Source organism: Eurosta solidaginis, chromosome 1, assembly GCF_040869045.1.
Source record: "Eurosta solidaginis isolate ZX-2024a chromosome 1, ASM4086904v1, whole genome shotgun sequence".
Classification (NCBI taxonomy): Eukaryota; Metazoa; Arthropoda; class Insecta; order Diptera; family Tephritidae; genus Eurosta; species Eurosta solidaginis.
This window is the reverse complement of record NC_090319.1, coordinates 10,253,331-10,270,047: the sequence shown is the minus strand read 5'-3', so window position 1 is coordinate 10,270,047 and position 16,717 is coordinate 10,253,331. Positions and strand designations below refer to the sequence as shown.

Below are 16,717 nucleotides of genomic sequence, written 5' to 3'. Positions count from 1 at the left end.
AGGTTTCGCGAGGGGAAAAAACTGGAGAGATCAGGGAGGTAGCCGTTTATTTTATTGCATAGCGCATCGATCTTTGGGCCTGGGCCTGTGGCCATTATTGTGCAGTCATCGGCGTAGGAAACGATTGTGACTCCTTCCGGTGGTGAAGGTAGCTAAGATATGTAGATATTAAACAAAAGTGGGGATAGGACACCACCCTGTGGCACCCCCTGTTTAATTCTCCTTGGTTTTGATGTTTGATGGCGGCCACCGTGGTGTGATGGTAGCGTGCTCCGCCTATCACACCGTATGCCCTGGGTTCAACTCCCGGGCAAAGCAACATCAAAATTTTAGAAATAAGATTTTTCAATTAGAAGAAAATTTTTCTTAGCGGGGTCGCCCCTCGGCAGTGTCTGGCAAGCGCTCCGATTGTATTTCTGCCATGAAAAGCTCTCAGTGAAAACTCATCTGCCTTGCAGATGCCGTTCGGAGTCGGCATAAAACATGTAGGTCCCATCCGGCCAATATGTAGGGAAAAATCAAGAGGAGCACGACGCAAATTGGAAGAGAAGCTCGGCCTTAGATCTCTTCGGAGGTTATCGCGCCTTACATTTATTTATTTTATTTGATGTTTCGTTTCTAAATTGCACCGATGCCTGCCGACCACCCAGATAATTTGCGGTCCACCTTTTAAGACATGGGGGAAGGGTAGACCCTTCCAGGTCCTGCAGTAACGAGCCATGGTTGACCGTATCAAAAGCTTTTGATAGGTCTAGCGCTACGAGTACTGTTCTATGGTGGGGGTATTGATTTAAACCGCAATTTATCTGGGTGCTAATGGCATTTAGCGCGGTGGTAGTGCTATGGAGTTTTCTGAAGCCATGCTGATGAGGGGCTAGCTGCAAATTTGCTTGGAAATAAGGGAGCAAAATGGCTTCAAGCGTCTTTGCCACTGGCGATAGGAGAGATATCGGACGATGCGACTCACCTATGTTAGCTGGTTTCCCAGGCTTCAGTAGCGGGACCACCTTGGCCATTTTCCATTTCTCAGGTATGACAAAGGTGGAAAGAGACAGATTGAAGACATGCGCTAAAAATTTGAACCCCTTTTTCCCTAGGTTTTTAAGCATCGGCATGGCTATGCCGTCTGGGCCCACTGCTTTGGATGGTTTAGCACGACCAATGGCGTCCTCAACCTCTTTAGCGGTGATGGTGATTGGTGACGCGCTGAATTTGTGTTTATGTGCGCGTCTATTGGCTCTCCGTCTATCTTTGTCGACCGTAGGATGCATTATATATTGTCGGCAGAAAGCGCTCGCGCATTTTTTTGCGTCCGACAACACTTTGTCGCCAAAGGCGATGGAAACTTTGTCTGTGTGCTTAGTCCGATTCGATAGGGACTTTACGGTGGACCAAAGTTTACCCACACCGGTAGAGAGGTTACAACCTCTTAGGTGCTCCTCCCATTTCGCCCGCTTGTGTTCATCTACAAGCAATCTGATGCGTTGGTTTATATCCCTTATTTGGGGGTCGCCTGGATCAAGCTGTCTTATAAGGTCACGTTCTCTCGATAAGTTTGCGGCCTCCGCCGGGAAGTGGGGCCGGATTTCGGGAATTCTCCCGGCGGGAATGAAATGTGCCGAGGCGGATTTAATGACCTTACGGAAGGCACGCTCCCCTTGGCGGGCATCAGTCGGGATAGGGAGGGCAGATAGGCGGCTGTCTGTAAAGGATTTATATTCTTCCCACTTTCCCTTTTTGAAGTTTATGAAAGTGCGTTTTTCAGTGACGATGAAGTCGGCGTTACGCTCAAGCAAAATAAGTATGGGCAGGTGGTCGGATGCCAATGTTACCATCGGCTGCCAGTTGACGCAGTTTACGAGTTCTGCGCTCACGATTGAGATATCTGGCGAGCTGTGACAGCTTCCTACCATACGTGTGGGGGCGTCTCCGTTTATTGTGCAGAACGTCGTTTCTTCTATTTTATCCGCCAACATCTCACCCCTACTGTCCGCCCGCAAGTTTGAATGCCATAGATCATGATGGGCATTGAAATCGCCTAAGATAATGCGATTGTTGCCAGTGAGTAAGGCCCTGATATTAGGGCGGTATCCACTGGGGCAACAGGTGGCAGGAGGGATGTAGATGTTGATGATTTCTAGGTTTACATCGCCTGATCGGACAGATAGGCCTTGACGTTCTAAGACATTGTCCCTGCGGTCGATGCCAGGATCAAATATATGTATAATATTGCACAGAGTGGTGTATGATAAACGCGAGACCGCCTCCATTTCCGCTCTCGCGGTCTTTCCTGTGGACGTTATACCCAGAGCAGGTCTGCAATACAGATCTTGCTGTGAGTTTAGTCTCTTGAATCGCAGCAATGCGGATGTTGTGCCGCTTCATGAAATCTACTATCTCCGTAATCTTCCCAGTTAGTCCATTACAGTTTAACTGCAGAACTCTGAAGTGCATAAGGGGAGACGTCGCCACTCTGGGGGTAAGTGACGGGTGACTACGCCTGGGTTGGGGAAGGCCAGGACGCAATTGCTGTTGTGGCCCTAGGACTGGGCGTCCTTGGGCAAGCATTGGGGTACCCGGATGATTTGGGTTTGCGACCTGGCAACATGGCGCGATGAAACCCGTCGGGGGGTTGCCGTCGCGGAGACCAGAACATCTAGGGAAGTGGCACCACCCAAGGCAGGAGCTGCATTGGGCGGATTTCGCAAACATATATATTCTGTGCTGGCAAACGGTGCAAACGGAGGTAGGGACTAAGGGGATTCAAGGGGTTGTGTAGCGCAATATATAGCTTCTCCAACCCAATTGTCAACCTCACCTTCGAGCGGCGAATCCCGTTTCACCGTGGGGAGGGAGGGATTGCCTGAAGGTTCAATGTGGCCATATAAATCGTTCCCGAGATGGTCGGGCCAGCACCTTAATGGTGATGTGTTACCGGAGCGTATCGGATCTGTATCCGACAAAGGACCATCACATCGATAACACTCCCCAAAGCCTTCGCGGAGTAACCTAATCGCTACAACAACAACAACAGGTAGGGACTAAGAGTCTGTTTCCCTGACCTACACGATTGCTGCCGGAAAAGAGGGGGGGGGGGGGGGGGAGAGACGGGGGCAGGGGCTGTTGCTCAGCATTGCTTCCGACTCTACTACGAAGATTGTAGTTATGAGTGGCAGCAGCTGTTTGAGTTGTTGCAGCAAAACCATTTCTCAGGACCGGGGCCAGGAGACGGACCGGGATTGGATTCGATGCCTTCCCGGAGTAAGAGAATATGGAGCAGTCCTGCTGCAAGGAGCTGCTGGGAGGATGACAATTTGTGGGAGGGACGAAACAAATTAGATGGGGTCACACTGAAATGACAGTCCTTGGTCGGGAAAAATCCCGAGTCGCTCCGGTACATAAAACCGACTGCCTTGGGAAGCGTCGCTGGTACGTATTCTCGAGTACTGTTCATGTGTTTGGTCTCCAATCTATCGAATCCATATAGATCGGATTGAGTCGTCTAGAGACAGTTTTTAATTTTTGCATTACGAGTTCTCAACTGGGAATCAAGTACTCATCTTCCACCATACAGGAATAGGCTTCTTCTAATTAATTTGCCATCTCTAGAGAATCGTAGAGTATTACTTGGCGTTATGTTCATTCACAAGCTCATCATTGGCGTGATTGACTCCCCTGACCTAATCAGTCAAATAAATTTTGCTGTTCCTGCTAGTGCCTCCAGACATTTTGTGCCTTTTCATTTACCTCTATGCCGGCAAAATTTTGCTAGAAATAGTCCCCTGTGTCATTGGTGCTCGCGTTGCAATGATTTGTATAACTGCATTGGCTTTGAATGTTCGTTTGCCGCTTTGCATATTGCTATACTCTTAGGTTTAGCCTGATATATTAATTTTATTTTTTCTTATACAATGTGATGTCCCCTGTGTCATTGGTGCTCGCGTTGCAATGATTTGTATAACTGCATTGCCTTTGAATGTTCGTTTGCCGCTTTGCATACTGCTATACTCTTAGGTTTAGCCTGATATTTTAATTTTATTTTTTCTTATACAATTTGATGTCAAATTTTTATAACATACTAATTTTCTATGTACCTCTTTTAAACTTTTTAATTTTAAGGACGGCTCTGTATTTACATATCGTTAGATTAAGGTGAAAATGTGCTAAGTGACCTTTTTTGAAAAATTGTATTTTAATGCAGTTTTAAAACTGAATTCAAAATACATCGATCACAAAAAAAAATATTTAAATTTTTCATTTTTACATGCTGTGGGCAATGATGTGTGTGGGATTCAAGGGGTTGTGTAGCGCAATATATAGCTTCTCCAACCCAATTGTCAACCTCGCCTTCGAGCGGCGAATCCCGTTTCACTAACAGACGAGGCTCTGGCGACCCCAAGCTCCTCATGGAACTTGGGGGTGGGGAGGGAGGGATGGCCTGAAAGTTTAATGTGGCCAAATAAATCGTTCCCGAGATGGTCGGGCCAGCACCTTAATGGTGCTGTGTTACCGGAGCGTATCGGATATGTATCCGACAAAGGACCATCACATCGATAATACTCCCCAAAGCCTTCGGGGAGTAACCTAATCGCTACAACAACAACAACAACAAAACTGCTCGAAATACTGGATTTTGGGACGAATATAACGTCATTAAGAAAATATATAAAAGAACCATAATTTATAAAAAAAAGAAATACATGGAAGATAGAGTAAATCATAACAATGGCGATATGAAACGTATGTGGAAGTGTCTAAAAGACCTCGGCGAGCTTAATGATGTTAAAAAACATATCACTAAAATTGTAATTAACGGTGAATGCCTGGAAAATGAATATGATATAGCTAATGCCCTAAATAACTTTTTTATACAAAGTATTGTTGAAATTAATGATAGCATGGAAGAAATTGTAAATGGGGATGAAATAAGCGCAAATCATAGTAATCCATTTGAAACATTTAAATTTACTGACATTGTAGTGGACGATATTATTATTATCACAAAATCACTTAAAAACAAATATGGCGGCAACAAGCTTTTATTGGAGGGTGTCGTTAAAGATGCCATGACATATACTGCTAATTTCTACAAAGACATAATTAACGAATCCTTAAACAGCGGTATTGTACCTAGTTACTGGAAAATTTCAACAATAATACCTGTTGAAAAAGTAAAAAATACAATGAAACCTGAGGAACTACGTCCAATTAACACGTTACCTACAGATGAAAAAATTATGGAGACAGTGGTGAAGGATCAACTTGTGGCATACTTAGAGAAGCGCAATGTGATTATCCCAGAACAATCGGGATTCAGGAAGAGCCATTCTTGTGAAACAGCGTCGAATATGGTAATTGCAGATTGGAAAGAAGACATGGCGGACAAAAAATTTACGGTGTCTGTCTTCTTGGATTTAAAACGGGCTTTTGAAACTGTCAATAGATCTGAGCTATTGGACGTTATGTTTAAAATTGGTATAAGAGGAAAGACTTTGGAATGGTTCCGGAGTTATTTGGGTGACAGAAAACAGAGAACGATAATTGGAAAGGAGGTTTCATCAGTGGTGGATGTTAACATTGGTTTACCACAAGGCTCGGTCTTGGCGCCAATATTGTTTACATTGTATATCAATGATATCAAAAGATGCTTAAAATATTGTAAAATACGTCTATTTGCGGATGATGCATTGCTTATCATAAGTGAAAAATATGCAGAATGTGCCATGCTGAAAGTACAAGAAGACCTGGACTCGCTATACAAATGGTTATGCCTTAGAAAACTGAAATTAAATGTCGAAAAAACTAAGTTCATGATATTTTGTAAAAACACCAATATCATAAGTAACAATAGTTTAAATAATATTACGCTGAAGGTAAAAAACATGGAAATCCAAAGAGTAGACAAAATTAAGTATTTAGGAGTTTTGATTGATGATAATCTAAATTTTGGAGAGCATGTAACTTATCTGGAAAGGAAAATTGCACAGAAAATAGGCTTCATGTATAGAACATGTAAACATATCAGTCAAAGTCATAAAATATTGGTATATCGTTCAATTATTGAACCACACTTTATTTATTGTCCTACTATTCTGCTATTAAGTAATGATATATATATTAAGAAACTTCAAATACAGCAAAACAAGGCAATGCGATTTATTTTAAAATGTCCTCCAAGAACGCCAAAAATTGTAATGCTCAATAGATTAAACTGGCTTAGTATTAAACAGTCAGTTAGTTATTTCACATTGAAATTTATACACCAACTTAGGTTAGGAATGTTACCGAATTACCTGAGTAGTAAAATACATTATAATCATGAAATCCACAATTATGGAACAAGAAATTGCAATAATATAAGACTGCCTAGAATAAGAACTGAGTTCGCCAAAAGGTCTCTTGAATATTTAGGGTATAAAATGTATAATGAGTTACCTTCTGATTTGAAAGACTGTGAAAATATTAGTAAGTTCAAAGAAAAATTGTTTTTATATTGTACGTCACTAAATGTGACATGAGTAGTTATGTTTAATTTCTTATTTTAACCTAAACTAGGTCTTAAAGACCGTAATAATAAATAAATAAATAAACAACATGTGTAAATGTGCTAAGTCGTCAGCTGTTAAAAAAATGTGCTAAGTCAACCTGTCAATAATATCAATCTGAATTACTAGTCATTTCTTTGTGCGCGCGTTTATTTAATTCATTCAGTTTAAAAGTACATGCTCTCTTGTTGTTGTTGTATTAATGATAAAGACACTCCCCGAAGGCTTTGGGGAGTGTTACCGATGTTGATGGCCTTTTGCCGGATATAGATCCGGTACGTTCCGGTAACAAAGCACTATTAACGTACTACTAGCTCGACCATCTCGGGAACGATTTATATGACCACATTAAACCTTCTAGGCCATACCGCCCTCCCCACCCCCTATTTCCATGAGGAACTTGGGGTCGCCAGAGCCTCGGCTGTCAATGAAACAGGATTCGCCACGGTTAGGGAGTTGACAATTGGGTTGGAGAAGCTATATATTGTGCTGGCAACCCCTTTGGGAGGGTTGCGAACACAACCCCTTGAAATTGGATTTGCCCAATTGAGACATGTCTTTGGTGTATGATAAATGCTTTGCGCTGACTATAATCTACTTCAATTCTTACATGTCGATAACTATATGCTTTCTTACAGACTAGTTAAAAATAGAAAACAATTCAAGTTGAAACTTATATAAGCTGTTATTAAAATTAATAACACTACTGAATCGATTTGCTAGGTGTATAGTCCTAGTTATAGGTTCATTCATAGCATAATTCGTTTTATGAGTTATTTCGATAAATAATCTATTATGCCGAAGATCACGCAGTGGAATATATGGGATGAACAAATTAGATAAATCAGTGGAATTCGTGCTAAAGTTTATTACATTATAGGTAAGCATGAGTGAGATAAAAGTTCTTCTGTCATGCAAAGCCTGAAGAACAATCAATTTGTGCCTGCTTGTACATGATGGGAGGCCGTCTGGCCAGTGAAGCATACGTAAAGAAATTCTTGTAAACATTTTTTGAACTCTCAATTTTATAGGAGTTAGATTCATAGAAAGGATTCCATATTATTGAGCAATATTCAAGACCACTTCCGACCACGGATAAGGAGGGGATTCAAGGGGTTGTGGAGCGCAATATATAGCTTCTCCAACCCAATTGTCAACCTCACCTTCGAGCGGCGAATCCCGTTTCACTAACAGACGAGGCTCTGACGACCCCAAGCTCCTCATGGAACTTGGGGGTGGGGAGGGATGGCCTGAAGGTTTAATGTGGCCATATAGATCGTTCCCGAGATGGTCGGGCCAGCACCTTAATGGTGCTGTGTTACCGGAGCGTATCGGATCTGTATCCGACAAAGGACCATCACATCGAAAACACTCCCCAAAGCCTTCGGGGAGTAACCTAATCGCTACAACAACAACAACAACAACCAAGGATATATAAAGTGCCTTCAACGTCGAAGGGTCCTTAAAGTCCCTGGTGTTACGTCTACTGAACCCAACCATTGCAAAAAATTTTGAAACAAGGTCTAGTCATTATATACACCAACATCATACCAGATGACATACTAGTCAGCATACCCATCAATGTCATACCAATTAGCATACTAGTCAGCCTTTGCGCCAGCATTACACCAAATGACATACTAGTTATTATATACATCACATCATACCAACTGTGACATACTAGTTAGTGTATTCATTATCAACATACCAGTTGGCATACCACTCAGTGTATGCTTCATTGTAATACCAGTTGTCATACTAGTGGATATTTGCATCAGCATCCTACTAGTTAATATACTAGTCCTAGTTGGGTTGAAAAATTACTTGAAATTTTATAAATTAGCCTGGCTGGGTTTCCGGTCTTTGGTCTTCCTATCCTTACCATTATCCGTTAATCTGGAATTGCAAAGGCTTTAAACGACAAGTAGAAAAAATATGCTAGGCTGCTGATGCCCTCATGGCCAAGGGGTTTTGGCATTGGCATAGGTTTTCCGTCTGAGACTATTGATATGGAAGGCTTGGCCTTTTCGTTGATTTGGACGATATGCAGCATTGTCAGCTGAAGTATGCATTGCAAACTGGCTACAGAAGGCACTCGCACATTTCCTCAAATACTAACTACTGTGAATAACACCACAAAATTATAGTCAATGAACCATTCTAAATCTGACTAGTATGATGAACGCCAGAAATTCTAGTCAATTAACTACTCATACACTAACTATTATGAATAACGCCACAAAATTATAGTCAATGAACTAGAATGTTTGCTGACTACTTGGGCTTTTGACTGCAGGGATATTGAGTAAAAAGTGCTAAGTCAGGAGAAAAAATTTGTTTTGAGTGAGGAAATTGTACTGTCATAAAATAGCTGCTGGGTTAGCATACATGATTTTTATTTATTTTTTTCAATGCTTCTACACTCAAAAGCAATGCAACTAAGGTATGCTCATTCACAGTTTTGAAAAAAAAAGGTTATTTCAAAAATTATTCAGCTTTTCTCGTCTCCTGTAAAATTTGTAAAAAGTGACTTAGCACATTTTCACATTAAGCTAACGATATATATCTGTTTATTACAATAATTAGTCGACCGCTTTGTGTTTGCGTCGACTTTAAATAAATAAATAAATAAAAATAAAATAAAAAATCATCATCATCATCGCTTCCCATGGCAGTCGGTTCTATGTACCGGAGGACGCGGGATTTTTCTCGACCAAGGACTGTTATTTCAGTGTAACCCCATTTAATTTGTTGCGAACCTCCCACAAATTGTCATCCTCCCAGCAGCTCCTTGCAGCGGGACTGCTCCATATTCTCTTGCTCCGGAAAGGTATCGAATCCACTCCGGGTCCGTCTCCTGACCCCGGGCCTGAGAAATGGTTTTGCTGCATCTGCCGGAAAAGAATCTTTTTAGGACGGTCATACTCTGTTCAGTGTGTCTCGTGTAAGGGATGGTTGCATCGGACAGGTTGTTATGGGTTGATCCCAAAACCCGACGTCCACGTAAATTTTATAAATCTTTTGTGGCTCCTTGCTGTTCACGTCCAAGGGCGTCCCGTAGTCTACGCCTTAGCGCCCCCCCCCCCCCACTACCTTCTAGCAGCCCAGCTGCTCAGCAAACCACAACTAGTACCCGCTGCTGCTCGCGCCCCGCGACGCCAACAACTCAAACAGCTGCTACCACTCATAACTACCTTCTCCGTAGTAGAGTCGGTAGCAATGCTGAGCATCAGCCCCTGCGCCCGTCTTCTCCCCCCCCCCCCCCCCCCCCCTATTTTCCGGCAGCAATCGTGTAGGTCAGCGAAACAGACTCTTAGTCCCTAACCCCGTTGGCACCGTTTGCCAGCACAGAATATATTTTAACAAAAAATTTAATATCTTTACAGTATATATGTAAGTAAATTATGTCAACATTCAGCTCCAGTAACGATATGGTGCAACAAAATGCAAAAATAAAAGACAATTTCAAAATGGGCGTGGCTCCGCCCTTTTTCATTTAATTTGTCTAGGATACTTTTAATGCCATAAGTCGAACAAAAATTTACCAATCCTTGTGAAATTTGGTAGGGGCTTAGATTCTGGGACGGTAACTTATTTCTGTGAAAAAGGGCGAAATCGGTTGAAGCCACACCCAGTTTTTATACACAGTCGACCGTCTGTCCTTCCGCTTGGCCGTTAACACGATAACTTGAACAAAAATCGATATATATTTACTAAACTCAGTTCACGTACTTATCTGAACTCACTCTGTATTGGTATAAAAAATGGCCGAAATCGGACTATGAACACGCCCACTTTTTCGATATCGAAAATTACGAAAAACGAAAAAAATGCCATAATTCTATACCAAATACGAAAAAAGGGATGAAACATGGTATTTGGATTAGTTTATTGACACAAAATATAACTTTAGAAAACAACTTTGTATAATGGGTGTGATACCTACCATATTAAGTAGAATGAAATGAAAAAGTTCTGCAGGGCGAAATAAAAAACCCTTTAAATCATGGCAGGAATACTGTTCGTGGTATTATATATATAAATAAATTAGCGGTATCCAACATATGACGTTCTGGGTCACCCTGGTCCACATTTTGGTCGATATCTGAAAAACGCCTTCACATATACAACTACCACCACTCCCTTTTAAAAGCCTCATTAATACCCTTAATTTGATACCCATATCGTACAAACACATTCTAGAGTCATCCCTGGTCCACCTTTATGGCTATATCTCGAGAAGGCGGCCACCTATAGAACTAAGGCCCACTCTCTTTGAAAATACTAATTAATACCTTTCGTTTGATACCCATATTGTACAAACGCATTCTAGAGTCACCCCTGGTCCACCTTTATGCCGATATCTCGAAAAGGCAACCACCTATACAACTACCACCACTCCCTTTCAAAACCCTCATTAATACCTTTAATTTGATACCGATATCGTACAAACACATTCTAGTCACACCTGGTCCACCTTTATGGCGATATCTCGAAAAGGCGTCCACCTATAGAACTAAGCCCCACGTCCTTTTGAAATACTCATTAACACCTTTCGTTTGATACCCATATTGTACAAACGCATTCTAGAGTCACCCCTGGTCCACCTTTATGGCGATATCTCGAAAAGGCATTCACCTATAGAACAAAGGCCCACTCCCTTTTAAAATGCTCATTAACCCCTTTCATTTGTTACCCATATCGTACAAACAAATTCTAGGGTCACCCTTGTACCACCTTTATGGCGATATCGCGAAACGGCGTCCACCTATGGAACTAAGGATCACTCCCTTTTAAAATACTCATTAACAGCTTTCATTTGATACCCATATCGTACAAACAAATTCTAGAGTCTCCCCTGGTCCACCTTTATGCCGATATCTCGAAAAGGCGACCACCTATACAACTACCGCCACTCCCTTTTAAAACCCTCATTAATACCTTTAATTTGATACCCATATCGTACAAACACATTCTAGAGTCACCCCTGGTCCACCTTTATGGCGATATCTCGAAAAGGCGTCCACCTATAGAACTAAGGCCCACTCCCTTTTAAAATACTCATTAACACCTTTCGTTTGATACCCATATTGTACAAACACATTCTAGAGTCACCCCTGGTCCACCTTTATGGCGATATCTCGAAAAGGCGTCCACCTATAGAACTAAGACCCACGCCCTTTTAAAATACTCATTAACACCTTTCGTTCGATACCCATATTGTGCAAACGCATTCTAGAGTCACCCCTGGTCGACCTTTATGCCGATATCTCGAAAAGGCGACCACCTATACAACTACCACCACTCCCTTTTAAAACCCTCATTAATACCTTTAATTTGATACCCATATCGTACAAACACATTCTAGGTTCACCCCTGGTCCACCTTTATGGCAATATCTCGAAAAGGCGTCCACCTATAGAACTATGGTCCACTCCCTCTTAAATACTCTTTAATACCTTTCATTTGATACACATGTAATACAAACACATTCCAGGGTTACCCTCGATTCATTTCCCTACATGGTTATTTTCCCTTATGTTGCCACCCTAGCTCTCAACCGAGTATGTAATGTTCGGTTACACCCGAACTTAACCTTCCTTACTTGTTTTTTATGTTTATATATGTTTGATTTATTCACTCTTAAAATAAATACCCTTTTTATCGCCTTTCAATCATCATCAATCCCCCTGCGGGTTAGGGGGTTAGAATATACCCGCGGTAGGTATGCCTGTCGTAAGAGGCGAATAAAATACCGGATTCAAGTGGTCTGTGCCAGCGCAATACATAGCCTCTCCAAACCCAATTTTCAACCTCACCTCCCCTCATCCGTGGCGAATCCTGTTTTATTAACAGCCGAGGCTATGGCGACCTCACGGATGTAGGGGGTGGGTGGGCGGGATGTTCTAGAAGGTCGCATGTGGTCATAACAAATCGTTCCCGAGATGATCGGGCTTGGTACCGGAACGTACGGGATCTGCATCCGGCAAAGGAACATCAACTCGATAGCACTCCCCAGGGCCTTCGGGGAGTGTCCTTATCATTACAACAACAACATCGCCTTTCAATAAAATTAGTTTCCAAAATATACGAAAAATAACAAAACGTAGAAGTAATTTACCCCAGCCGGTTATGGGGCATACAATATTTCCCGCGGTAAGGCTTGACTTTCGTAGGAAACAGCTACAATCCAACCACCTTATAGCAGAATAGGCTGGTATACCGCATCTATATGCGGCAAGAGCTTCCCATATCCCTAGCATACCCCTTAATTTTGGAAAATGGATTTGCTAATATAACTGCAACAAAAACATTGATATACTTTTTGTGTACCGTTAGCACAGGCATTTGTGGAGCGAGAATTTCACTTTTAATCGATAGTTACCTATTTGCAAACAAAAATTTGCGCTCTTTTTTATATATCGATCAAAACATTCAAGCGTTCTTTCACTCATTTATATGAACATTTCAAAATGGTTCGGAATTGACTTATTTATGTACAATTACTTACCTAAGTATTTCCTTTTCTCCTTTGTTCTCTGATGCTGCTGCTTTTTACACGATCGACACACTGTTGTTGCGTTCACCGCATCTAACATTCCAAGTGACCTGTCTTCCGCAGGAGTTCGTGCGTACGCCAAAACGTCACCGGTACTGCTACACTGGGTCTAAATACCTTTACTTGTTCAATGGCAGTAACTTGAATAGCTTTTTGATGACTCTGTTGATGTTACCACACGTATATATCATAGACCTCCAATGAGCCTTTCAACGAATAGCTGGTGAATGAATTGCTCGAGCGCTGAAGCAATCGTGCCCTATGTTTGAAATGTATGTTGGCACAATAATCAATTTCAAACATACACAACAAAAGTCAGGGAAGCTCTCGATAGCAGACGTAGGTATGTAGTAGGTACGTATGTAGATGGTATAACAACTACCGATCAGATGTTATTTTTTGATTGATGGTATTGGTCGAAACAATTGGGTAGCTGTTTCAAGAAAGGCGTTATTCCTTGTCCTATTTTTCAGCTATTTTATAAATCTCATTCCTTTCATTAATGTATATAAAAACACCTTTGAGTATGATTTTTGGTGTGCTTAAGAAAGACGAAATGACGGCGAAAGTTTTGCACTTCCCTATTGGCTTTTTGGAGAAGCCTGTTTACAGCCGATTTCGAGTCCTTTTACTTATGCCTCACAATTTCCACAAAAGAGAAATAAATATTTCACTTACTATTTGCACAGAAAATGCACTTTCTGGCTTGATACACTTGAACTTTTCACACTTTTTTCTCCACAAAAAATTGATTTCAATATTTCACACAAATTTTCTAACACTCTGCGAAACGACAATGGCGACACACGAACACCACGGCCGTAAAAATATCGAGTGGCTGAATTCGTGCTGAATAAAAACCAAGAAGCAACGAGTACAGAGTTGTATTTGATAAACCTGAAATGATTAAAACATATGTGCAAAATTGATGCGGGCGGAGATAGAATTATACTTAATGCCAAAAGCAAAGGGGATATATAAATACATTATTGAAATGTAATAGCGCATAGTCATAAAGATACCAATCCATACCAGGAAAATGTACTGACTGATAAAAAATATCATGATAAAAAATAGAATAATAACACAAATACAAACTACTTTTTGGTAAAATTGTAAGTTTGGCTTTAAAAACTAGAGGAAACTGATATTTATAATCAGAGGCCCTATTCAGCAACTATGAGTTTTGAAATGTACATTTTTCTTTCATACAAATTATATGAAGAAAAAGTGTACATTTTAAAACTCACAGCTACTGAATAGGGCCCCTGCACTAAGATCGTGATACTTTGTTTAACCATTTGTGTTCTTCCCGTGTTTCTTTTAGTGAGAAAACGTCTAAAGCGTGTATAGATCAGTTATATGGTTTGCATTGGCAGGCGGAATGCGAGGAATGCGCTCAAATGAGGGTTATTCCGCAAAACAGTGTGCATAAAGCCAGAGTCATTGGTGCCGTATGTCGTATCGCTGTATCCGTATCCCTAACGTAATCAGCTGTTTATCGTTACGACGGTAAACCAAAACCACCACCAAACCAGCTTTAAGCTGCAGACATTGGTGCTTTATCGGTAACCGTATGGGTAACCTTATAACAGCTGATTCGACCAACCTTAAAGCCTTCCGCGATTTACAACCAGATTGACTGAGTTTTTGTATGTGTGCGTGTCGGGTATTTGACGCTTGCCCCGCGACTATCAAATAAAAAGCCATCAATCAACATTTTCATTGAGAAACCGTAGCGTTCGGACGTGAATATGTCGTCATCGGATGATGACTTTTTTTACTTGCAACTACAGCAGTTTTATTAAATAATAAAAAAATTAATAAAAATTTTATTAAATAATAATAAAAGCTTTACATTCCATAAAGCTGCTAAACATTGTAATTTTCAATAAATTTTAATATGAATTGCTGTTCTTCCGCGCACTTGTTCATTTTGAATGTCGACACAAACTAAATACAACACTGCGTTTTGTTAATCACACCCCGCGACTATCAAATAAGCTAGCGTCAAATGAAAAAATCAAAAATTTTTGATTTTCATCAACGTGTAGCCGACAACAAATACTGTGTCACGAAGCCACCCGACTGCACTAACACACACAAAATTCAGCCAATCTGGTTGTAAATCGCTGAAGGCTCTTATGAGAATCAATGCAATCGATTATTGGTGCCGCTAAGGTCGTAACCGTATCGTAGCCAACCAATTGGGTTTTGGTTTACCGTCGTAACGATAAATAAACAGCTGATTACGTTAGGGATACGGATACAGCGATACGACATACGGCACCAATGACTCCGGCTTAATACCATACAGAATGAAATGAAAATTTAAAGTGTAAATTTTATGTGCAAATGAGTTTTCAAACAGTCTACATTTTAAAGTTAGAGAATCCAGCCCCAGTACTGCGCATACGGTTCTTAAGCCTAGAATATATAGTTTCAATTCGATAATCAGTAAATATAAACAAATTCTAGCGATGCTGATAGTTTTTCTTAGACCAAAGAGGATATATATACTTTTTTTTTTTTTTTTTACTTTTCATATTTATTTCACATACACATATTTTTTCAATCATGAAGCTAAGAAAAAATATATAAAAATTTTATTATTTATGCAAAAGATATTCTTCAAGACAAAAATAATGTAATGCTGCTCGTGAACGAAGATTTCCCCAACCATTTCTGCCCTTCAGCTTCCCAGAAAACACTTAATGATTGGACAATACATAGGTTGTGAGTTATTTGAACCCCAAGTAAGTGAAACTATCTTGACATACCTGGATACGGCTTCAACATCCCGTATCGTATCCGTATTTTAAGATGCAGACGATAATGCTGATGTCGGATGTTGTAGTCGCAGGTGTATATCGGTCAAGTTTGTTTGCGAGTTAGCTGTGGTTCGAATAGCTCACTTTCGCATGCTTTCTTCCCATGATGAAATAAGATTATTATGTAGTATCTATTTTGAATGAGATATGAAGAATAAATGCATTATAATGGCCTTCAAAAATTATTCAAAAATCTCAACCAAAACTATTGAAATATATTCACGAATATGATCAGGAAATGACTGTGAAAAGCAGTCAAATCTAATATATAAAATTCTTCTGTTACGGTTTTAGAGTCTTAACTCCTCCCAAACGGCTGAACCGATTCTCATGAAATTTTGTGAGGATATTGGGTAGGTCTGAGAATCGGCCAACGTCTACCTTTTTTTCGCTACGTGCCTAGGGTGTTGAGATCAAAACGTGGACCCGGGTACCTCTAGAATGTGTTTATACAATATGGATATCAAATGAAAGCTGTTGATGAGTGCTATAGTATAGGACAATCTTCATACCCCTGGGTGACTAGGGTCTCGAGATATAGGCCAAAACATGGACCCGGATAGCCCTAGAATGTGTGTGTATTATGGATATCAAATTAAAGCTGTTGCTGACAGCTCTAAAGTTCATTGTGATATGGAGATGAAGCGAAAATACGGAGGGGAGAGTGAATAAAAAGATTAGGAAAAATTATAGAGGGGGGAGGGCGGAGTTAGACGGAAAAAGCTTATTAAAATGTATGCAGATAGGCCAAATTTAGGGCAGAGCAACGTCTGCCGGGTCTG

At 40.8% G+C, this 16,717-nt stretch overlaps 1 protein-coding gene across 1 annotated transcript in view; it reads right to left on the bottom strand.

Moving 5' to 3' along the window:
- Positions 1-13,914, bottom strand: part of Rga (Regena) — a 63,340-nt gene extending 49,426 nt beyond the window's left edge. Inside the window, exon 1 of the mRNA XM_067779509.1 lies at positions 13,057-13,914. The gene's annotated coding sequence lies outside the window, so the exon portion shown is untranslated. The remainder of the gene's footprint in view (positions 1-13,056) is intronic.
- Between the last annotated feature and the right edge of the window lie 2,803 nt (positions 13,915-16,717).